The sequence below is a fragment of the Dendrobium catenatum genome, unplaced genomic scaffold, assembly GCF_001605985.2.
Source record: "Dendrobium catenatum unplaced genomic scaffold, ASM160598v2 fragScaff_scaffold_173, whole genome shotgun sequence".
NCBI classification, from domain to species: domain Eukaryota; kingdom Viridiplantae; phylum Streptophyta; class Magnoliopsida; order Asparagales; family Orchidaceae; genus Dendrobium; species Dendrobium catenatum.
Window position 1 is genome coordinate 806,189 of NW_021318635.1, and position 26,307 is coordinate 832,495.

Genomic DNA, 26,307 nt, shown 5'->3' on the forward strand with positions numbered 1-26,307 from the left:
ACTCACTGAAAGTTTGACAGTGATGTTAAGTCCTAATGAACTAGTCCCAATGCTAACCAAGAGAAGGGGTGAATTGGTATTTTAAAAAATCTTTTAAGCCAAAAGCACAAACTTAAACCAAAACCAGGATTCACCACAGAAATCAAAGTGTGGAAATTAAATGCATAAGCAGTAATAAAGAATACAGAAATTTATAGTGGTACGGTCAACTCAACCTACATCCTCTCCCCAGAGGCGCCCTCCAAGTATTGCACTAAACTCAGTGTCTCTCTTTTTGCACCCACAGCAAGCCGGAGAAGCTTGTACAAACTTCCTTTTCACCAACCTAGGTGAGGCAGAGAACCCAACTCCTTTTGCTTCCTCTAGAAGCAGGCAAAGAACCCAACTCTTTTTGTGTCCTCCTAAAGCAGGCAAAGAACCTCGATCAAATGCTGAAGTAGACCTCTCTAGAACCCCCAAGGAATTAGGGACGATGACTCGAGAAGATGATGATGAATCCTTTCTTGGAGCAACCTTTGTGAAACCCCTCACAAAATTCTCTCTCTCTACCTTGCTCTCCCTCTCCTCTTCGCTCTCTCAGGTCAAAACAATAGTAGAAGATACCATCTTGGGTGAAACAAGGAGTCTTAAATAGAAGAGCTTCAGAATAGATCATAATTGCAACAAACTAACATTATCGTCTATCATCCTGTACGATCAGTATAAATTAATCTCAATCAGCTAGGATGATTTGGGATGATCATAAGGTTTTTTTTCATATTGTCCTATATGATTATACGATTAGTACAAATCATTGAATATCATCCAGAACATCACCCTGATTAGAAGTCTGGATGATGTAAAAATAACCTGATTGTTCAAGCCGATCTCATGATCATCTCGGATGATTAGTTCAATTCAGTGCATATCGTCCAGAGCATCACACTGAATAAAAGCTAGCCAATGTTTGATCATTTAGGAACAACTAAGGTTTTTGAACTAATCATCCCAACTGATCCTTTGATTATCCAGGATGATATAATTGAGAAATCAAACCTTAATTTCTTTCCTTAATTACCAGATTAATTTAGGCATAATTGTGTTGCATCGTCCAGGATGATGTCTTGGATGATATCCAAAAATAAAAGCAACCAAAATAGATCTAGCGACTAATTCTTTTAGATTTGAGCCTTTCATCCTGCCCGATAAGAATATTGTCCTTGATGATATGCTTAATAATGGCTACCTTAACCAGGATGCACTAATTAGGGTTTTTATTTTTAATTGATCATCCAGGCTGATTTATGGATAATCCCGGATGATGTGAGCAAAAATATAAAACTCTAAAACACTCAAAAAAATTTCTCCCAAATATGTGTGTTGAAGGTTAACATCAGGAACCACATCATTTACAATTAACTCAAGAAAAGAAAATGTTTACAAACTGACTCAAACATAGTCTATCCAATCTTGAACTGGTTCAAATTATCGTTTGATCTTATAGACCAGAAATGTTAGTAGACAAAGTAGTAGTAGATAAACAAAATTGTTTGCTATCATCAAAATTCTATTTCATGAAAATAGATCCATAATAATCTCTCCCTTTTTTATGATGGAAAACCTAAAAATAATTAAAGCAGTTTAATGGAAATAATATGAATAAAAACACAATTTAACTATCCAACATAAAAACACAACATAATAAATAGTACAACTACTCAAAAAAAGTACAAACTAGAACAGTACATCTACTCCCCCTTTTGACATCACAAAAAAGAGGGAAAAAGAAAAACAATACATAAACTAAAAAATAAGAGAATACTAAAACAAAAAAATAGACTAAAAGAAAGATGGCCCCTGATCATCCAAAGGAGGAGGTGGTGGAGGAGGTTGTGGATGAAAGTAACTGAAAAGAGTCACAAATTTCTCCCTAAACCAGGTCATATCCTGGTCGTGCTGGTGCTGCTTGTAAGCCAAGTAACAATCAAAGTGAGCAACATCTCAAAATGTTGATGCTCTTGTTGCAGCAATATAGGACTCGAATCGTGTCTCCCACTAGTCGAATTGCTCCAGCAGCTGATCCAGATAAGAGTACTTGCGGAGCGGAGCAGGTGCAGGAAGAGGTGTAGGAGCTACATCCTCCTTAGCTCCCTCATCTTCCTCGTGCCCCTGGCGGAGATGAGTACTGTGAAGAATATGGAAGGAGTTATTTGAGTAGAAGGCATGATGAAAGTTTGGTGGGGTAGGATATTGGAGGTTATATTTGGATTCTAGAGCATATGCAATGATATGTCCTAGGTCAAGATTGGGCTTCCTCCTATGTCTTGGATTACGAATACTAGTCATATGCTCAATGTATCCAAAAATCAAATCAAAGTCATTAAATTCATGATGGGCCAAAATATAAAAAGTGGTGATTGAAAGAAGAGGAGTTATATGAATGCGATCACCAGCTTTTGGAAGAATTGAGGTGCAAATGACATATTGGATTGTCCTGGCATCTTTGAGTACGGTGCTAGACTCTCCAACATGAAAGTGAGTATTGGTGTTCCTTAAAAAGTGATTGGCAGGAGCCCAATCATAGTCAGGATTGGAATACATGGTGTGGAGTTTGTCTCCTGTGGTAGATAATTAAAGGAGCTCTTGATAGTCCTGATAAGTGATTTCGATAGGTCGTCTATTCACATAGAACTAAAGAGCGGTGAAAGAGGAATTGATGCTAAAGCTAAAGAAGAACTCAAATAGTAACTCTAAATTAAATAAAATAGTAAGAGTAAGGAGGAATATGAGAGTAGTGTGAGCAAACAGATTGAGGAGAAGATAGGAAAGAATATGCGGGTTGACAATCTGGGATACAATGATCCCGACTATCTTGTACCTCAGATAGGCAGCTTGGTCACCTTCCTCGGTAAAACAATTGCCTAGATTCGCCCTTGAGGAACTCCCAGAAGGCATGAGGGAGTGCTTTCCACCAGCCATGATCAAGGAGATAGAGAAACAGGGAGTGCTAAATGGATTAAAGGAGAGTTGGGTGAGAAAAAAATGATTGCAATTCATAGTTTAAAAAGAATAAAACAGATTGTTCAGTACGATTGTAGAATCGTCCAGGACGATCAGGTTCAATAATTATGTATGGGATGATTGGTCAAAAAGGTGATAAAGTTGTCTAGGACAATCAGATATCGTCTGGGATGACAAGACATTTAAATCATTGCCACGTGTATCTTCCAGGACGAATAGGTTGATCATCCGAGATGATCACCAATAATTGATCGTACCGACCAAATTTAAAGGGTTTAAACGTATTGCCATGTGTATCGTCCAGGATGAATATGTTGATTGTACGAGCTGATTTCCCATAATTAAGCAAAGTTATAAGACATCATCCAGGATGAAGAGGATCATTCGGGTTGATCGTAGTAAGTAAAGTAGGATACAATCAGATCATCCAAGATGATAAAGTTTCATCCAGGATGATGATAAAAAGAGAAAACATATCAGTCGTCGTATGAAGGGTTAGGAGTTGATTGAATACATCATCCAGGACGATATAACAATCGTCCAGGATAATGGGACAAAAAATGAAAATCAAGAGGTGGATTTAGATGATCAGAGAAGGCCCAAAAAAACACAAAAAATACCAGTTTAAAATAAAGTTAAAATACAAAAAAGACAAAAAAAGAGAAAAGAAATGAAAACAAGGAAAGAAAAAAATTTAATTTTTTTAAAATACACAAAAATGATAAATTCTCCAAGTGATTTAATTTAAAGACTTGTAAGACCAATTAGTTAACATCGTCGAAATTTGAAAATGGTAGAATATTCGATTCTGTTAACCCTAGCTCGGACTTCTTTCAAGGAAAAATTTTCTTTTAAAAATAAGAGACCTAACTCAGAACAAACTAATTGGACAAGAAAAAGATATTCATTTAAAACTTGGTTCCAGAAAAAATATCTTATAGAATAATATATCAAAGTAATTTGTCACAATCATGAAATTTGAAATCAAACCTTTTAAAATATCAAGTGACACATGATTTCTTCTAAGATTTAAAGGTTTGAAAGAGAGGGAAGCTTTCTTTTTGGGGCTCATTTTATGCCTCTTGTCAATTGATTGGTGCACTTTTTGCATCTTTTGATTTTTGATATACTTTGTGTATATTTTAATTTTTTGGCGATCATTGCACATCTTTTGATTTTTGGCATCATTGGCCTTTTTTTTTTTTTTTTTGCAAGCTATATCCCTTTTCAAAACTCTTAAAAATTCTTAGTTGTGAATATATTTTCCATATATTAGAGAAGAAAAACTCACTCTCTAATATAAGGAAAAATAAGCCACAAATAAGACTCAAAATCATATGATAAATGTAATGACATGATTTCAAAGAATTTAAAAGTAATATAAAGACTTTGAACATTATATATATAAGATAGATTACAGTAGCAAGATAGAAAAAATCTCAATTATAAAGTGCAGTTGTTAATTTAAGATAGACTTTTATTTAGAAAAGAAAATTACACCACTAAAAGAGGCTAGAGGTAGGGAAATAATCAACGGTGTTTCTCCCTTTAATTAATTTAGGGATGTTTATACATTGACTATAAATTTAAAAAAAAAAAACAAAATATCATTTCAGCTATGACAAAAAAAGGAAAACCAAAATAAAAACATCAAAGATGAAACATTACAAAATAAAAGCAAATAACAATCACTACTAAAAAAATGAAAAGAACAAAAAATAATAACAAACTATGGAATAGGAAATATGCAAATCAATTTTTATTAAGCAACAAGTTTATATAATTATAAGCCATGAGCCTCCATTGTCCAAGTACTACATGCTCTCATGAGGTCTTTGGTGAGAGCTTGCCTACAAAATTATCAAATGTCAAATGTAGGAACCCAAACAGGTTTGGGTCCGTTCTTATGAAAAGAGGAATGCAATGCATGTGTGTTATGATGTGAATTATATAGTTTGGGTCTCCACACCAAATGTGTACTATGGTGAACAGTGGAAGTGTGTGAAATTTGTCCTAGCATGCCACATAAAAAACATCTAACTTCAGGAAAAGGATTTACTAATCTGCTTGGGTGGTGATGCCTCCTTTTAACATTATGTGATGCATGTCGTGTTAGTTTGTTATTTTCAAATGCTTTTGCTTTTAGTGAATCATGCACAATTATAAAATCAGAATGCTTTTTATTTAAATCATCAAACTTATCAAGTAAAGACATGTGATTGCTATCAAGTTGGGTGTGTTCTTTACTTAGACTTTCATGCTCTTTTTGCAAATTTAAAAACTCTAATTTCAAACAAGCATGCGATTTCTTAATTTTCTTATATGATGCATAAATTTTCTCATAAATTTCAAGTAATTGATCATAGGTTGGTTTACATACCTCTTTTTTATCAGACTAGCCAAGATGATCACCCAATAAGCACAAGTTTATTATCTCCTCTTCAGCTTCAGTCTCAGATGAGTTAGATGCAGAATTCGCCTAGAAAGCCTTTTGGTACTGCTTCTTATCCTTACTATATTTGGGTTTCTCCTCACTCTTCTCTATGCTTGGGTGCTCCTTAAGTGTAAGATAATCAGCTTTAACATGTCCAGACTTTCTGCATTCAAAATAAACAATATCAGAAGAACTTTTATAATTTTTGCTATCCTTACCACTTTTCCACTTCTAATAATACTTAATGATTTTCCTCATAAATATATTGAATTTCCTAGTGATGAAGGCAACATCATTGCCTTCAGCACCATAGTTTTTTCCTTATTTTTCTCACCTACATCAAGATTTCTTTGATTTACCCCTTGCTCGTAAGCAATGAGTGATCCATATAAGTTATCAATATAATAAGTATTCAAATCTTTGGATTCAGTAATTATTATGATCTTAGCATCAAAGGAAGAAGGCAAACATCTCAAAATTTTATTGACTCATTCATAATTAATTAGCTCTCTTCCTAAAGCATGCAATGAGGTTATAATTTGAGTAAACCTAGTATACATGTTAGAAATTGATTCAGTAGGCATCATACAAAAAATTTCATAAGTCATGCAACAAATTATTCAACCTAGATTATTTAACTTTATTGGTACTTTCCTAAGTTACACACAATCTATCCCAAATTTCTTTACCAATTGCACAAGTTGAAACATGTATATAATCTTCAGATTTCAAAGCACAGAAAAAATAGTTCAAACATTTCTTATTAAGTTGTGCTAAATCTCTTTCATTAAAAGTTCATTCAGTAAAAGGAAGTTCAGTCTTAATGCCATTAATTTCACAAGAAAGAGGTGTATAATCATCTTTAACAAGCATCCACATACGATAATCAAGCAACTGTAAAAATGTAGACATGCGAGTTTTTCAAAAATTAAAAGGAATATAGTCAAACAAAGATTGTCATGTAATAGAATATCCTTACGTAGTATTACGATTACCAAAGTTAGCCATTGATCAAAATTCAAAAGTTTTCAAACACTAAATTTTATGAATTCCACTATGATACCACTTGAAAGTTTGATAGGGATGTTAATCCCTAATGAACTAGTCCCAAGGCTAACCAAGAGGGGGATGAATTGGTATTTTAAAAAATCTTTTGAGCCAAAAGCATAAACTTAAACCAAAACTAAGATTCACCATAAAAATGAAAGTGCGGAAATTAAATGCAAAAACAATAATAAAGAACACAAAAATTTATAGTGGTTCAATCAACTCGACCTACGTCCACTCTCCAGAGGTACCCTTCAAGTATTGCACTAAACTCAGTGTCTCTCCTTTTTCCCCCACAGTAAGGCGGAGAACCTTGTACTAACCTCCTTTCCACCAACCCAGGTGAGGCAAAGAACCCAACTCCTTTTTCTTCCTCCAGAAGTAGGCAGAGAACCCAACTCTTTTTGCTTCCTTGTAAAGCAGGAAAAGAACCTTGATAAGATGCTGAAGTATACCTCTCTAGAACCCCCAAGAAACTAGGGATGATGACTGGAGAAGATGATAATGGATTCTTACTTGGAGCAACCATTATAAAACCCCTCACAAACTCTCCCTCATAATATCCTCTCTCTCTCTCTCTCTCTCCCTTGCTCTCCCTCTCCTCTAGGCTCTCTCAGGTCAGAACAGTAGCAAAAGATAACCTCTTGGGTGAAAGAAGGGGTCTTAAATAGAAGAGCTTTGGAATAGCTCTTAATTACAACAAACTGACATTATCATCTAGGATGATATAAATATCGTAATGTACGATTAATACAAATTAAGCTCAATCAGTCAGGTTGATTTGGGACGATCAAAAGGTTTTTATTCATATCATCCAGGATGATAGAATATCATCTTGTCCGATTAGTATAAATTATTAAATATCATCCAGAACATCACCTTGAATAGAAGTCTGGACAATATAAAAATAACCTGATCGTCCAGGCTGATCTCGTAATCGTCCTAGATGATTAGTTCAATTTAGTGTATATCATCTAGAGCATCGCCCTGAATAGAAGCTGGCTGATATTTGATCATCCAGAAACAACTAAGGTTTTTGAACTGATCATCCCTGCCGATCCTACGATCGTCCAGGATGATATGATCGAGAAATCAAACCTTAATTGCTTTCCTTAATTGCCAGCTTAATTTAGGCATAATTGTGTTGCATCATCCAAGAATATATCATGGATGATATCCAAAATAAAAGATACCTAAATAGATTTGGCAGCTGATTCTTTTTTATTTGAACCTATCATCTTGCCTGATATGAATATTGTCCAGGATTATGAGCTTAATGATGGCTGCCTTAATTAGGATGCCTTAATTAGGGTTTCTTTTTTTAACTGATCATCCAAGCTGATTTGTGGATCGTCTCGGACGATGTGAGCAAAATAAAAAACTCTAAAATAGTTAGAAAAATTTCTCCCAAGTGTGTGTGTGCAAGGTTACTTAACATCAGGAATCACATCATTTATAATTGACTGAAGAAAAGGAAAAGTTTATAAACTAACTCAGACTTAGGCTACCCAATCTTAAGCTAGTTTAAATTTTTATTTGATCTTATGGACCTAAAATGTTAGTAGGTAAGGCAGTCGTAGAGAAATAGAAGTGTTTGCTATCATCAAAATTATATTTCCAAAAAATAAATCCGTAACACTCAATATGGCATACATCTATTAAACCTAATAATAGGAATCATAACTATCAAAGGTTTGTTAACCCTTTTTCTGATGTTAGATGTTATTCATGTGGCATGTTAGGTCATATTAGTCACACTTGCACCATTCATTGGTATGTTGCACGAGTCGTTCTAAATAAATATTTAAAATGCCCCCATCCTTGAGGATAGTTGTGAGTGTTGTTACTCTGGATGCCAATTAGAGTTAGTGCTCATATTCCTTACATAACTTTAGCATTAAAATCAAAAATTTTGGCTACTTGTGTCCTATGCTTTTTTCATCTGACTTAAGAGAGAATTTATAAGATTTACTTTTAAACTAGAGGTACCAAATGTATGTAATACTTTGACCCTCAATCAATTAAGAAGACTTCATTCTGATCTAAGTAAGTTTGTAATATTAGTTAAGTTAAGATTTGATAACTCTACATTATCTCATTACTGAAATGGGGGTTCCACTATTACAGCCCTTTCTTATAGCAGGTTAAGTAGACAGAGCTACTAGTGACTTAAGCACATCTTGGGTTATTGTCTGACCTCTTACACTCGTTCAAGCTTTAGACTTAAGCTATAAAGATATACGCTACCAAAGAAAAATTTATTGAAGTTAAAAGATTTGAAGTCATCCTTCATGGTAGAGGATTTTAGATCCCATGCATTTTTGGTAGTTGATTGAGACTCATTCTTCCCACCATAACTTTGACTCTTTGGTCAATTAGCAAAATTATATAGACTACGGCTTCTTAAACTTGTCAAGTCAGGTAAGCCTTCATGCTTCTTATGGTTCTTACTAATGATTTGACAAAATGGAGGTTCCTCTACTACGGCCTTTTTCATAGCTTATTGAGTAGATGAAGTTGACAGCAACCTGGCCATATCTGGGCTTGCTGAGTTTAACCTCTTACACATATTTGAACTTTAATCCTATGGTTGTCAAAAGACTTATGTCACTCTAGCTTTACTTGATGGAGTGTGTAGTCATAAAAGTCTTCTTTTTTTAAACCTAGGAAGTCTTTGTATGTTGGAGAAGGTGGTATTTCAAACTCTTAGAAGATCACCTTCATATATGTTGATAAAGGAAATTGATATATCGCCCCACCTATAAGAATATTCAAGTTTGAAGATTTTAAAATTTTATTTTGACATCTCAATGTGTAGTCTAATGTCAATCAAAATAAATATTTAAAATATCTCATATCTTATGGTGAGGATAGGATAAGTTTTGTACTTTAATATTTTAAATATTTATTTATGAATTTTGGCACGTGGTGCGATGATGACCTAAATAAATATTTAAAATACTCCCTTTCTTATAAGAGGCTTTTTGAAATGCATTCTTGTAGTATAAGAGAATTTAAAAATGTATTGTGTATATGTTGATCAACATACATGAAGTACATATTATGTTAAATATAAATTTTTTTAGACTAGACTTTTATGCTTCATACTTCTTCAAGTATTAATCGTTGATGAGTGGAATGGGTCTTTGACCATGTACATCAAGAAGCTAGTAAGATCCTCCTTGATACACCTTGATGATGAAGGGGCCTTCCTAGTTGGATACAAAATTTTCACCAATTTTTTTTGTGTGGGATGATTAGCTTCATTAACACCAGGACCAACTCTCCATCTTAAAATTCTCAGTAGTGCACCATCTAGCCAAAGGACTTTGCCATCCTTACCCGATAATTTCAAGATTATGTTGGTCCTACAACCTAATTTCATCTATCTCGTTCAACTCTTCCATTATCAGGTAGGCATTTTTCCCCTGAGTAAGATCATGCTGGATAGCTACTTAAAGTGATGGAAGCTCTACTTTCAGTAGCAGTACTAGTTCAACCCCAAACACTAATGCAAAAGAAGTGGCTTTGGTCACCATTTTATAAGTGCTAGAATACACCCACAACACTTCTTCCATCTTAGTGTTACACTATATTTTATTCTTGGTGAAAATCTTTTTCAACAACTTTATTAGTCTTGTTAAAGGCCTCTACCATGACATATGCCCTTGGGTTGTATATAGATTAATATCACCAATCATTTTTATTTTGATCGATAAATTTGTGAATTTTAGTAGTTTTTAATGTTATCCCATTGTATACAATTATGTGATGTAGCACACCAAATTTGTAGACAATGTTATGGGTAATGAAGTTAATAACATACTTAGATATGACTTCTTTAAATGGAGCCTTCTCTGCCCACTTGGAGACATAATAGGTTGCTGCCAGTATGAAGCATTGTCCAGCTGATGATGGTGGATCTACTAGTCTAATTATATCAATGTGCCAACTTTTAAATGGCTATGATGCCACTGAAGGATGCAATAAATTTAACTCCTTATGTATAACATCACTGCGAATCTGACACTCATGTCACCTCTTAAAGGATTAATACAATATTTCACCACTTTCGATCAATAGTAACTCATTATCTTAATTTTAATAACCATTTTGGGACCAAATTGGTGTGCATGATAAAGCCTTCATCAACTTCAGCTACTACCCTATTAACCTCATTGGTTCCTAGGCATCTTAGTCACATTTGTTCAAAAGTCTTTGATACAGAATGTTGTTGAAGATGCATACCATAAGGCTCTTTTTCAAATTTTCATAGCTAGCAACTTATCTATTTGTAGTTTTTTTCTTTAAAGAAATCAATGAATGGTTTCCTCCAATCGTCCTCTACTTTAATGTCTAAGGAATGCCACCATTACTTCAAATATTTGCTAGATCTACATAATCTTTTTGATGCTTTATGTTATTTTTACTAGTTCTCAAGAACATTTTGTTAGATAGGTTGAGGATCAATCAAAGTTGAATCAAACTTTCTTGAATCTGGTATTCCCTCTTTCTGTAGGAATTGCAAGATTGTTAGCTCTAGGACTCGATGGGTGTATACTCCAATCAATAAAGGCTCAACATCAATATTCATCATCTCTTAGGATAATTTATCCAGGCAATCAGCTTTTCCATTTTGAGCTCATGGAAATCAAGCTATATTAACATTTGGAACTTAGTTCATAAGCTTGACAACTCATTTGTGATAATGAGCCAACTCAAGCTTATAAATTTTATATGTGCCCAAAACTTAATTTATAACAAGTTGAGAATCACTGTAAATTTGGAGAGTCTAGATTTTAACTGAAATTGTGATCTCCACGCCTGCTTTTAGAGTCTCGTATTCAGCCTCATTATTAGTTCAAGATTCGATTAAACTGAATGAAAATATCATTATGCCTACTTCAAGAGCTATGAAAATGAGACTAATGTTAGCTCAAGCTTTTGCCAAATTTGGAGATTGGGTGAGTTTAATCAATGAAGCTCCATTGAAGTACATCTCCCTAACCTATAATTTCTCATTTTCTTTGACTTATATGATTTTCTCATTGGATAGGTCATCATTGAGCAGTGAATCTTCCAGAATGAGATGCGTATCAAGAAAACTTATTAGTTCTTGCCTCTTCACTACTTTTTTATGGCACATAGATGATATCAAACTATAGGAGTATCATTTCCCACCTAACTAGATGACCTATAAATGTTGGACTTATCACCAAGAACTTCAATAGATTGATATTTGATATCAACATAATTTTGTGAGATAGTATGGAGTGAGGGAGTTTCTAGACTATAAAAATCAATGCCAGATAATGCTTCTCAATTGAAGAATAACGTATCTTTGCTCCATTCAACCTTTGACTGATATAGTAAAGGTTATTCTCCTTTCCTTCTTTGTTAGGTTGAGCCAGTTCTATTTTGAGGGATTCTTCCAATGTAGCAGTGTATAGAATAAGATGATTCCCTAGAATTTCTAAGAATATATGGGTTTAATAAATATGTTTTGATATTATTAAAGGCCTCCTAACACTCTCTATCCTATTTCAAGCGGATATCTTTCTTTATGAGCTTTGAAAATGGCTACAACCTACCCAAAAAATTTGATATGAATCGCTAAATGAAAGATAGTTGCCCTTGTATGGAGCAAAGTGGTTGAATGTTCCTTGGCAGTAACATCTCCATAATCGTCTTGATTTTATTAGGTCCAATCTTCATTCCTCGGTGAAGAATGATGTACCTCAAAGATGTTTATAAGGAGACTCTAAAAGTGCATTTGAGAGGGTTCATCTTCATATCATACTTACTGATCCTCTCAAACATAATTCTCAAGTCACCAACATAGTTTTTTTTTATCCATTCGTTTGACAATAAGTTCATTCTCATAATATTATACCTTTTAATGGATCAACTCATCAAAGAGATGCCTCATCACCTATTGATAAGTTGCACAAGCATTCTGAAAGTGCTCTCATGGCACTAGAAAGTGCTCTGATACCACTTAAAAGTTTGTTAGGGATGTTAAGCCCTATAGAACTGGCCCAAGACTAACCAAGAGGGGGGTGAATTGGTATTTAAAAATTTTCTTTAAGCAAAGCATGAATGCAAACCAAATCACCACAAAAATAAGTGCAGGAGAAAATAATTGCGGAAGCAGTAAAAAACAAGAACACAAGGGTTTATAGTGGTTCGGTCAACTCGACCTACGTCCACTCCCCGGAGGCACCCACCGAGTATTGCACTACCAATGTGACTCTCCTTTAGCCCCCACAGCTAGGCGGAGAAGCCCTCACAAAAACACCTCCTTTTTGCCACACCCGGCAAGGCAGAGAACCCAACTCTATTTGCTTCTTCCTGAAGCGAGAAGAGAACCACGATCACTTGCTGAAACTTACCTCTCCCAACCCTTCCAAGGACAAGAGACTCTAGGGAAGAAGAAGTGGAACAATGCTTGGAGCAACCCTTGTGAATCCCCTCACAAGCTCACCCTCACAAGATCCTCTCTCTCTCTCTCTCCCTCTCTCTCTCTCTCTTTTAGGTTTTATCAGGTCAAGACAGCAGCCAAGGATGTTTAAAAATGTTAAACAAGAGCTCTTAAATAGAAGAGCTTCAAAGGAGCTCATTAATTGTAAGTTGTCGACTATATCGTCTAGGACGATATGGAAAACGTCATAGCCGATCAGTACAAATTCCATGAGATTAGCAGAGCATCGCCCTGAATGCAAACTGGACAATTAAAAATTGGCTTGATCGTCCAGGACGATCGCATGATTGTCCAGGATGATCGCATGATTATCCAGGACGATCGCATGATCGTCCCGGCCGATCAGTTCAAATCAGAGGAAAATCGTCCAGAGCATCGCCCTGAATTCAAGCTGTCTGTTCCATATAGTCCAGAACATCGCTCTGAATTTGTACTGGACGATATTTATCATCCAGGAGAAACTAAGGATTTTAGAATAGATAGTCCTGGCTAATCTTGCGATCATGCAGGTCGATATGATCGTATCAATCATCCCTAATTACCTCCTTGATTGTCTGATCAATTAAGGCATAATGGTGAATATCGTCCAGGCCGATCAGAGAATGTCCTAGCCGATTACCAAAAGTATAAAATACCTTAATTTTTTAAGGAGACAATTTCTTTCTGTTTTGAGCCAATCGTCCTGGCCGATATAAGTATCATCTAGGCCGATCAGCTAATTACGGCTGTCTTAACAAGAAATCCTGTTTAGAACTTCTGTTTTGAACTCGATAGTCTAGGATGATAATAATATCGTCCTAGCCGATGTGAGTAAAAATAGAGATTCTAAATCTCTCAAGTGTGTGTGTAGGGTTACTTAACATAAGTCACTTCAAACATTTTCAATTGACTCAAGAAAAGGAAAAAAGAAGATTGCAGACTGACTCAACCCTAATCTACCCAATCTGTAGCTGATTCTGATTTACGTTTGATCTTTGGGTCCTGAAAAGTCAATAGAGAAAAAAGGCAGTTGTAGTGAAACAAGATTAGTTTGCTATCATCAAAATCATAATCCAAAAATAGGTTTGTAACAATCTCCCCCTTTTTAATGATGGCAAACTTATCAAAAATAAATTCTAAAATAGTAATTCAAAAATTAAACAAGCTTTTAAATTTTTACCATAACAAGTACAAACATACTAAACTAGTACAAACATACTACAAACATACTAAGCCAGCTAGCGTAGTAAACTGAGCATTGAACCAAGCTATGTCCTGGTCGTGCTGCTGCTGCTGGTGAGTAATGTAGCTATCAAAACGGGTTAATTCCTCTGTGCGGTGCTGCTCGTAGCGGGCCATGTCCTCAGAATGTTGCTGCTCCTATGCGGCAATATAAGCATCGAAACGGGTCTCCCAACGATCAAATCTCTCCACTAACTGGTCAAACTGTGAGTGCTGGCGAAGAGGAGCAGGATCAGGAATGGGAGGGGGAGCCTCCTCCTCCTTGGCCCCCTGAGGTTCCCCATCCCCTGGGTGGAGACGAGTACTGTGAAGGATATTGAAAGAGCTGTTTGAGTAGTAAGGAGGCTGAAGGTCGAGACGAGCAGGATATTGAAGATTGTATTTTGTTTCAAGAATATAGGCTATGAGATGTCCTAAAGCAAGGTTGGGTTTCCTCCTATGGCCTGGATCACGAATAGTTGTTAAATGATCAATGTATCGAAAGATTAGATCAGTAGCATTAAATTCTCTATGGGCCATGATGAAAAAGGTAGTCAGAGAAAGCAGAGGAGTGATTCGATTCAGTCCCCAACTTTTGGAATAATGGAGGTGCGAAGGACATGCTGAATTGTCCTAGCATCTTTGACTAAAGAGCTAGTCTCTCCAACATGAAAGGGTGTGTTGGTATGGCGAAGAAAATGGTTTGTCATGGACCAGTCAAAATTAGGATCTGAGACTATTATATGCATCTGATCCCCGGTGGTGGATAGCTGCAATAGTTCAGCATAGTCCTGATATGTGATCTCGACTGGGCGTCGATTCACATAGGAGGTCAGGGCTGTGAAAGTAGAATTTATACTAATATTTGCATAAAATTCTAACAGAAATTCTGAGGAAAAATGGACAGTGAGGGTAAGAATGAAACATAGAGAAGTGTGAGCAAAGAGATCCATTATCGGATATTAAAGGTGGGCAGTATTGATGGTTCTGGAAAGGGTGATGCCACATTCTTTGTAACGATGGTAAGCTGCTTGATCCTCCACTTTCCTGAATCGAGGGTCCAGAGTGGCCCTTGAGGAACTTCCAGAAACTTGTCGGACTCGCTTCTTGAAAGTTCGTTAGGGATGTTAATCCCTTATGAACTTAGTCCCAAGCTAACCAAGAGGGGGGGTGAATTGGTATTTTAAAAATTTCTTTTCACAAAGAATGAAAATAACATAAACCAAAATCACACCACAAAAATAAATGCGGAAATAAAAGTGCGGAAGCAAGAAAACAAGAACACAGGAATTTATAGTGGTTCGATCAACTCGACCTACGTCCACTCCTTGGAGGAACCCTCCAAGTATTGCACTACAAAACATGACTCTCCTTTATCCCCCACGGATAGGTGGAGAAGCCCTCACAAGAACCTCCTTTTTGCCACCCCGGCAAGGTAGAGAACCTATCTCCTTTTGCTTCCTCCTGAAGCAGGCAGAGAACCACAACCAAAAGCTAATTCCTTACCTCTACCGACCCTTCCACGGATGAGAAACTCTAGATGAAGAACAAGCAGAGCGATCCATGAAGCAACCCTTATGAATCCCCTCACAAGCTCCCCCTCACAAGATCCTCTCTCTCTCCCTCTCTCTCTTTCTCTCCTCAAGGCCTTCTCAGGTCAAGGCAGCAGCCAAAGGTTCTCAAAAATGTTGAACAAGAGCTCTTAAATAGAAGAGCTTCAAAGGAGCTCATTAATTGCAAGTTGCCGACTTTATCGTCCAGGCCGATATGGACATCGGCCTGGCCGATCAGTACAAATCACAGAAGATCCACTCGATATGAGTAAAAACAAAAATTCTAAGTCTCTCAAGTGTGTGTGTGAAGGGTTACTTAGCATCAGTATCTTTGACCATTATAAGTAGACTCAAGAAATGAAAAAAGTACAGACTGACATAACCCTAAACCTACGCACTCCTGAACTGGCTTTGTCTGTTCGTCCGATCTTCGATTCCTGAAAAGTTAGAAGCAACAAGCAGTCCAAGAGAAATAGTGTTTGTCAATCATCAAAACATAATCCATGAAAATATATTTGCAACACTTCCCACCAGCCATAGCAAAAAATCAGTAAGTAAACACAAGAGAAGAAGAAGGTTGAGGTGAAAACAATGGCTGGAATGGCCTAAATTTAAAGAAACGGCCATATCGTCCAGGACGATTACAGAATCGTCCAGGACGATTTGGTTCAATTATTGCGTACAGGCTGATTGGTCAAAAAGGCTGTCCGATCGGCTAGGCTTATCAGATATCTGCCAGTACGAGTAGACACAGGCGATCATCCCAAGGAGTCAAGCTAGCCGACCGTTGAAAAAGTAGATCATCCGGGCCGATTAGGTGTATCGTCTAGGACGATGCATAATAATTGATCATATCAGCCAAAGTTAAAATATTTTAAATCTGTGCCACGTGTATCATCCTGGACGAACAGTGGATCGGCCTGGACGATTGTCCAATAATGGATCGTCCAGGGCCAATTTTAAGAATTTAAACGTACTGACATGTGGATCATCCAAGACGATCTAGTGTATCGGCCAGGATGATGACCATAAATGCATCGGCCATGACAAAAATTGTATCGGCCAAAACGATAAAAAAAGATTATAATAGAGTTCGATCATATCGGCCAGGACGATAAGGGATCGTCCGGGACGATGAGTTACAAAAAGCTCAGAAAAGGTTCATTAGATAGAATTTTGAAGAGAAATTGTCATATTGTCCAGAACGATAAAGGTATCAGCCATGATGATGTGACAAGATTTTGAAAATCGAGGAAAGATGGAGATGATCAGAGAAAACCCCAAACGAAAATGAATACAAACTAAAAATAACAAAAAAAGATAATAATAAAAAAAGGAATGAAGTTTTTGGTTTTTAAATTTTCTTTTCTTTTTTTTGCAAAGCAAGCATATGACAAATTTTCCAAATAATTAAATTTTAAAGATTTGAAAGATCAATGAGTTAACAATGTCACAATCTAAAAACGGTAGAAAATCTGATCCTGTTTATCCTAGCTTGGACTTCTTTCAGGATAAAATTTGTCTTTTGAAAACAAGATGTCTAACTTAGAATAAATTGGATAAAAAGAAGATCCGTTCAAAACTTTGTTACAAATAAAATATCTTATAAAATAGTATACCAAAGTAATTTGTCTCTATCATGAAATTTGAAATCAAGCCTTTAAAAATATCAAATAACCCATGAGTCCTTCTAAGTTTTAGAAGTTTTGAAAAGAGAGCATAGCTTACATTTAGTGGGCTCATTTTATGCCTCTTGTCACTTTGATTGGCTCTTTGAGTATCTTTTGATTTTTGATACACTTTTGTGTACATAGTTTTCTTTTCAATTTGGCGTCTTTGGCCTCTTCCCTTTTTAGTTTTTACAATCTAAAAACTCTTTAATAAACCCTTTAAAAAAGTTCTTAGTTGTGATTATATCTTCTAGATATTAGAAAAGAGGGGCTGTCTTTCTAACATAGAGAAGAACAAGCCACACAATGAAAATCAAAATCATATGATAAGTGCAACGACAAGATTTTAATTAACTTGAAGGGTATATAAGAACTTTGGATCATATATATAAGATAGACTATTGTAACAAGAAAAAATATCTTAATTTCAAAAACCATTTGTTAAAATGAGATAAACTTTTTGTTTTAGAAAAGAAAATTATATCACCAAAAGAGGTTAGAGGGAGGAAAATCATCAACGGTGTTTTCTCCCTTTAACCGATTTAGAAATGCTAATCATTGGTCATAAATCTCCAAAGTTTAAGAACAAGGAAAAATCATCATAAAGAAAACAAAAGTAAAAACGACTACAACAACTAAACAAAAACTTATCACAAAAATAAAACATAGTAATACTCAAAATGTAATTCAAGAATTTATTTAAGCAGCAAATTTAAGCAGTTATGAGTTGCGAGCCTCCGTTTGCCCAAGTATCCTATGCTCTCACGAGGTCTTTGGAGAGAGAAATCCTACAAGAATCAACAGCTGTCAGACTTAGGAACCCAAATAGGTTTGGGTCCCTTCTCATAAAAAGTAGAGTGTAATGCGTGTGAGTTATGCTGTGAATTATGCAATTTTGGTCACCACACCCAATATGTACTATGCTGAACAGTGCAAGTGTGTGAGATGTGTCCTAGCATGCCACATGAAAAATATCTAACTCCAAGAAAATGATTTCTTAACTGACTTGGGTTATAATGCCTCTTCCTAGGTTCTGGCTTTGGATTCAAAATGGGAGTCTTCCAATTTCCCTTAAGTGAGTCCAAATTATTTTTAAGCCTCAAGTTATTATTTTTTAAGATATCATTATCAACCCTCAAATCTTTTTCTATCTCTTTGCATTTCTTAAAATCAAATTTAAGTGAGGTGTGTGAAACTTTTAATGCATCATGCTCATCAATTAATTCCAAATGCTTTTTGTTTAAATCATCAAATTCATCAAGTAGAGCCATATGATTTGAATCAATCGTAGAATGATCTTTGAGAATAATTTCATATTCTTTTTGTAAATTCAAAAGCTCTAACTTTAAATTAACATGAGTCTTCTTGAGTTTTTTGTGTGATGTATGAATTTTCTCACAAATTTCAAACAATTGATCATAAGTTGGTTTACATACCTCTTCATCATCGCTTTGCTCAAGATGATCTTCCCCCATTAAGCACAGGTTTGTTGTCTCTTCCTCAGGTTCAGTCTCAGAGGAATCTGATGCAGATTCTGCCCAGAACGCTTATTGAACTTTTTCTTGTCCTTCCTGAACTTGGATTTCTCCTCACCCTTTTCCTTTTCTTTACTTGAGTTACCTTAAAGTGTATAGGTCAAGACAGCAGCCAAGGATGTTTAAAAATATTGAACATGATCTCTTAAATAGAAGAGCTTTAAAGAAGCTTATTAATTGCAAGTTGTCGACCATATCATCCAAGATGATATGGAAATCGTCATGGCTGATCAGTACAAATCCCATGAGATCGGCCAGAGCATCGCCCTGAATGCAAACTGGACGATTAAAAATTGGCTTGATCGTCTAGGACGATCGCACGAATTCAAGCTGTCTGATCCAGATCGTCCAGGACATCGCCCTGAATTTATGCTGACCGATATTTATCGTCCAGGAGCAACAAAGGATTTTAGAATAGATCATCCCGGCCAATCTTACAATCGTCCAGGATGATATGATCGTATCAATCATCCTTAATTACCTCCTTGATTGTCTGATCAATTAAGACATAATGATAAATATTGTCCAGGACGATCAGCGATTGTCCTGGCTGATTACCAAAAGTACATAATACCTTTATTGTTTATGGAAGCAATTTCTTTTTATTTTGAGCCTATCGTCGTAGCCGATACAAGTATCATCCAGGCTGGTCAGCTAATTACGGCTGTCTTAACAAGAAATCCTATTTAGAACTTTTGATTTGAACTCAATCATCCAGGACGATAATAATATCGTCCTGGCCGATGTGAGTAAAAATAGATATTTTAAATCTCTCAAGTGTGTGTGTGTGTGTGTGTAGGTTACTTAACATCAGTCACTTCAAACATTTTCAATTGACTCAAGAAAAGAAAAAAAGAAGATTACATATTGACTCAACCCTAATCTACCCAATCTGTAGCTGATTCTGATTTATGTCCTATCTTTGGGTCTTGAAAAGTCAATAGAGAAAAAAGGCAGTTATAGTGAAACAAGATTAGTTTGCTATCATCAAAATCATAAACCAAAAATAGGTTTGTAACACATTCTATAGTCCGAAGGGCATGACCATGTAGAGAATATATTGACAGGCATTCTAAATGATATATGCTTTTCTTCTTTAAGCACCATCTTGATCAAATTATAACCCAATGATCCATCCATAAAGGAGAACACGTAATATTTGGATGTGTTATCAATTAGAAGTTCTGATGACGGGAGAAAAGAGTTATCTTTTGGACACGCTTTATTGAGGTCCTTAAAGTCGATATGGACACAAATCTGACCATTCTTCTTCTTAAAAGGAATGATATTGGCGATCCAATTAGCATACTTTTTCTCATGAATGAAGACTGCATCAATAAGCTTTTTTGTCTCTATAATTATCTATTACTTAATCTCCATTCTCATTCTCCTTGGAGCTTGCTTAACAAGTGTTGCATCTCGTTTAATATTTAGTTTGTGAATAGCTATGTTAGGGGATAAGCAAAACATCACAGTATATATTCAGGCAAAGCAATCTCTAAATTCACAAAAGATCTCTTTCATTTCCTCCCCTTATTCTTAGGGCAGAATGGAATTGATGAAGGTTGGATGAAGGCCTTCTTCCATCCCCAAACTGACTTCTTCTATATCATCTATAGTAGCTTCTTGTCCACCCTCTTCAATCTCTTCTTGCGCAAGTTTATCTCCTACAAGGTTATCACCATAAGTATCAACTTCATATATCTCTTCCTCGCAATCATAATCGGATTCAATCTCCCCACATGTGATCACATAGAGAAACTCCTTTTGAGGGTATTTCTATATAATGAATCCAAGACCACTTCTTGCAAGAATATCCTTCTTTCATAATGCATGAGTATTTCTTCAATACCATATACTTAGGTGGAGACAAGCTTGTCGTTAAATAGTATCAACATGAGCCTCTTATTTTTGTAGTATGCTTTGAATTTTTTTGGGATCATATCTTGGCATCCTTGAAGGCAATTCCACTTTAGAATCAATGAGTTTGAAGAGCAAGTCATAACTCTCCACTTTATGTTCTCCAAACTTGTATAGTAAACGTTTTGGCCTAGTTCCTTTGTTAAGAGGAATTGCATAAGACATTTTGAACTCCTCAACATTATGCACCTCTTGAGGAGAAATTTCCTTGAAGTGTCATGGGGAAGATGCGTGACTATGAGTATACTACCTAAAATTGAAAATCCACTTATTCTTCTTCAGAAGTCATATTTCACATTACTCATATAGGTAGACTCATAGTCTTATTCAGAATCTACATGTTTCACCATCTTCTTCATATTGATTGTAGATGGGCATATACTCTTGAATTTGGTAAGTATGATATCATCTTCTTCTGTGTCACACCCTAGGTAAGGAGAAATTCTTTTTATTTTGGAGGTGTAACTGCTTTGGGAAGAGTTGGTATTGCCTTCTTTTTCCCTGCTTGCTTCTTTTCACCTTCTTGCTTAGGACTACTCGCAGCTGTTGGATTTGATTCCTTATCTTTAAGAAAACTTGATGGCTTCATCTCTTTTGGAATGAACTACATCACATCTTCATATATTTTAATCTCATGAATTGTAAAGGGTTGGATGTCATCTGATATCCTGAACTCCTCTCTATCTTTAAGGTATTTCATATACTAGTGCAATATTAAGGGGATAATTTTATACTCTTGCAACCATGGGTGACCTAGAAGTGCATTAAATGAGGTATCTACATCAATCACATGGAATTTATCCTCTATATAAAGTTTCCCATTTACGAGAGAGAGAGTAAGAATGATCCCATAGTAATTTGCCCCTCTTGTTCAAGCCATGCACCATCAATGTATCTTACTTAAGCTATTGCACATAAAGGCATAATGATCTCAATGCTTTTAAGATTATGAGATTTATGGAAGATATATGATGGATCAGGATTTAATTGATCAATATGTTGTCGCTCTCTATAGTAACATATAGAGCGCGACTGTGGCCTACCGTTCCAAGCATCAGATCATCCTCAGCAAAATGGATGATTGGCTCATTCTAAATTTGTAGAGATTCAGTCATGCGACACTAAAAAAAACATGCTTTATATCTTCCGAGATCTTTGAGATCCTAATCAAAATTTTTCAAAGATTTGTAACATTATAAGAGCATCATATATGCTGAGTTAAGCCAAGATTTTCATTAGATAGGATATGATATTATAATTTATCCCTTTATTTGATGCACCTTTTTTCTTAGGGTCTTTGGGAATATTATCTTCATTGGCAAGTATCTCCTTTCCCATATCCTTGTTATAGACCCCTTCTTTGGTGGAGATCGAAGTATCTTGCCCCTTCTCAACTACAATTTAGCAACTTCATCTGATTCAGACTTATTTAATAAAGAATTTTCTTCCAAGTTATTAATTATTGCTTAAAGAGATTCATATGATGATTCAGAATCACCACCCAATTTTATAAGCTCCATATGTTATACTATATTGGGCTCTAATTCATCCTCATTTAGAAAATATAGATCTTCCTCCGAGCTATAGTCCATCGATGACACCATTAGATAATACTCAAAAGCTATATCTATAGCATATTATTCATTTGTGAGCATATCTTATGTCACTAAGATGACTCGATATGTCTCTGATGAGGAAAGTCTTCATCATCTTATTTAGTTTCAGCTATTTTAAGCTCTGACATAAAGTCAACGATCTTAATAGGTCACCTCACAGTCTAGTAATCTTCATCCAAACTGTCAATAGCCTTTGGGTGGCTATCTTTATCTCCTTGGCCTTCTTCAGCTTGGTTCTTCTCTTAGAGGATTTTTTCCTTACCAAACATTGATTTGCTAGCTTGGTAAGGGTGTTACTTGAAAGTAGATATATGTGCGACAAGAAACCCTTTTAAACCTAGCATTGGCTCAGTAGGAGATTTACACTTAATACTAAGAACTCTTTTTAGTTTCTTTAGCATTTTTATAGTCTTGTTGGAAATCACAGCCCCTATTGCTTCTCTTGAGCTAGCTCTTTTTTCTTTCTTCTTTTAATTAAGGGTATGAAAGTGGACATAACCACCCAACTTAATTACCTTCTTGAGTGAACTAGCACATTATCTGATAATGTGAATTCTTCCTTTTGGTTTCTTTTATAAAATCCTTAAATATATAGCAATCTTCAATAGGATTGCTGATTACTTGATGGTATGGGCAATAATTTGGGTCGCTAGTATGATAGGACTCTTCAGGCCTCTTACACTAAGAACTTCTAGACCCACTCTGAGTGCTTGTCAAAATAACTTGGTGTCACTCTCTCTTAAATGAATATTTTATATTCATCTTCTCTTTGAGGGATGGAAACATTTGATCATCGGCTCCCATTATTTGTTCAATCATTCTCCTCGACCAGCAAAGATTTGCGGCTTATCATTTTCCCCAAGTACCAACTTTGGTTGAGGGTTAGGATTCACCTATTATTTTTCTCTATCCTCTTTATACATAAGTTTCTTTCCTTTATTGATGTTAAACGCAACCTATTTTTCCTTCTCAACTCTAGAAATGAATGTGGAGTTCACTTCACTCCTCCTATTGTGGAAAGCTTTAGCCTTCTTGGACTTATCAGAGTGACTTTTTATCTTAACAAATTCATTTTTTCAAATTTTGTCACTCTGTCTAGCAAGTCTTTAATTGTGGTGATAGAGGTCATGCATAAGAATGGTTGTATCTTGTCATTGATATTTTCTATTAGCAATTAAATACCATGTCCCTCTTCTAGCTACTGTTCACCCTTGTTGCTTCATCCAAGGGTTCCTTGTAGACTTGGGTAAATATTAGTCTAAGGAGACAAATTTAAATTCACCTTAGCTAATAGATGATAGTGTGCACTATCAATTCTGTCTTATTGATTCATATCTCAAAGCTCTGAAAATGTTGGGGAATATGCAAGCTCTGACCATTTCTATAATGTGCTGGTGGCATTTTGTGGAAAATCACTCGATTAAAAGGTTCCTGCTCATAACTATTTACCTATGGGGTCATTTGTCAATGAAACCATTGGTTAGAGGACATGTTCCACATCCTTGTTAGCAATAGACTATTTTAAAATAAATCCTCATAATATTCTCGACCAAATATTGGCTCTTTGTAAGTTGATGTAGTTTTTAAACTATCCACCCCGACGAATAATTATGGAGGCTAGACAAATAATTTGATTTAATTATTTAATGATTTATTTTAATTTTAAATATTTTAAATTTTTATATTTTTTAGAATTTTAAATTTTATGAGCATTTTGGAGACATGTTAAATATTTAGGGACCCCTTCAGTTGATATTTTCTATCAACACGGTCATTATCTGGATGTTTATGTGCACTTCCATTTTATATGTTAAAACTTACCAACTATGTCAACTTACTAGTAGAGGATCGGGTTTGTTATTAGCTTTATGCCTTCATTAATAAATTTTACAAGTTGTATACCTTGAAGGGCTAATATGAATGTATAAAATAAATATCCCTTATCAATGTCACGATTGTGTATTTATTTGATAGTTCAAGCCGTGTCAACTCCTATCTATTCATGTAGATGGATCGGGATCAAACTTAAGTTCATTTTATAGCCCATGCAGTATCCTCAAATGTCACGTGTGTACCCATAACAACTTCGTCAGGGCCCATGTGGGGGTATAATTTTACATGCTTATTTATATAACGTATTTTTGAAACAATTATACCTATGCACTACCATATGTTTATATAACATATTTATGTGTATGTATGTATGAACGTGTCAGCACCCATTCGACACATGAGGGGGTATTTTAAATTACTTGACACTGATCAAATGTGTGAAGGCTTGTCATTTTAGAATGCGCAATATTTTATTTAGAAACATATAAATGCCTTCTGTTTGCTTATACGAGTATTTCATCTTTGGTGGCATGGAATTACACTATATGCTACCATTTGCTTTATGCAAGTAGGTTATTGTATACTAACAAATCATCTATAGTAGCTTGTAAATACCCTCATTCATCGCAAGCTACTTATGCATTACGTCGTGCTCTTTGGTCTTTTTCCTTGTGAATGACATTTTTCCTTTTCACAAGGATCCTTAATCCCATTATATCTACTACTGCAACTTGCAGGTGAGCTACTTTCATCGCAATCCTTTGCATTGTTCTTGTAGATAATTGGTATATAATGGATCTTTGATAAATGCTTGTTGGCGCTTAAATTTGCTACATACCATCCGCCTTTGCTTGTTAAAAATTACTGCTTTTGATTGACAATAAAATATAATTAACTATAGGGGCTTCATAGTATTCATTTCCAGTTGCTGATTAGCACTCGATAGCTTATTGTATATATGACAAATCTCCCATCATCGTCAATAGGTGTTTGAAATCATCAAATGATTGTCAGTGTTTGTATGTATTATGAGATCATCATTTTTTTCAATAAATATTATGTTGCACTCGATGTAACTCCCTTATAGGACCTTCTCCATTAGTCGTTATATATTGATTCTCACCATTTACAGGAATTCACCATATGCATCACGCATTGCCCTCTATTATTTGCATGGATTTTATATGTTTGCTTGCAAATTAATATTGACTATGGGGAAGTCACTATAATCATTGTGTGTGTCTCCATGCTTTGCTTGTGAGCGTATTACTAGAAGTCCCTTACAACCATTTATAGATAGTTCTTCATGTGTGTTAGAGCCTTTTTATTGCTTGATGCATTTGCTTGGACTTATGCCCAATGTAGGCTCTTTTTTTATTGATATTTATCGCAAGTATTTCCTGTTCATTGATGCTTATTTCAAGTTCTTATGTACACATTGATGTCCCTTTGAACATTGACCTCTAATTCATTTAGTGTCTATATGACCATGCATTTTTCAAATTAAAGTCTAGTTCTCTATCGATTTGTTCAAGTTAAATTTCCCTATTGTGGTTCAAGTTCTAGTCTTCTATTATCATTCAAATTCTATGTCCTTTGTTCAGTTCAAGCTTTGGCAGCCTACCGATGTCTCCCCCGTTTAGGGGAAATTCTAGAGCTAGGCCTTCCCTGACACATTACAAGAGTGCGTAAGATAGGTTTCGAGTGATACCGTGACTTTAGTCTTCAATCCTACAATGCTACAAGAGCGTGTTTGTGTCTTTGAGATGCATGTTTAAAAATAGGCTCAATTTTCCTTCCTTGCTAACATTAAGGCACGAATGGGTACTTAATGTTATCCTTGTCATGCTACGAGAGCACTTAGATGCCTACTAGCCTCACCGTGAGCATCGTTGCAAGCATATCTAAGAGCATCGCATCGAGTTCCCTCCCACCACGCTACAAGAGTGTATAGGGTGGTCCCCTGTCATGCCATGAATGTTGAAATTTGGATTTGAGAGCTTTTGAGTTTTAGGAAC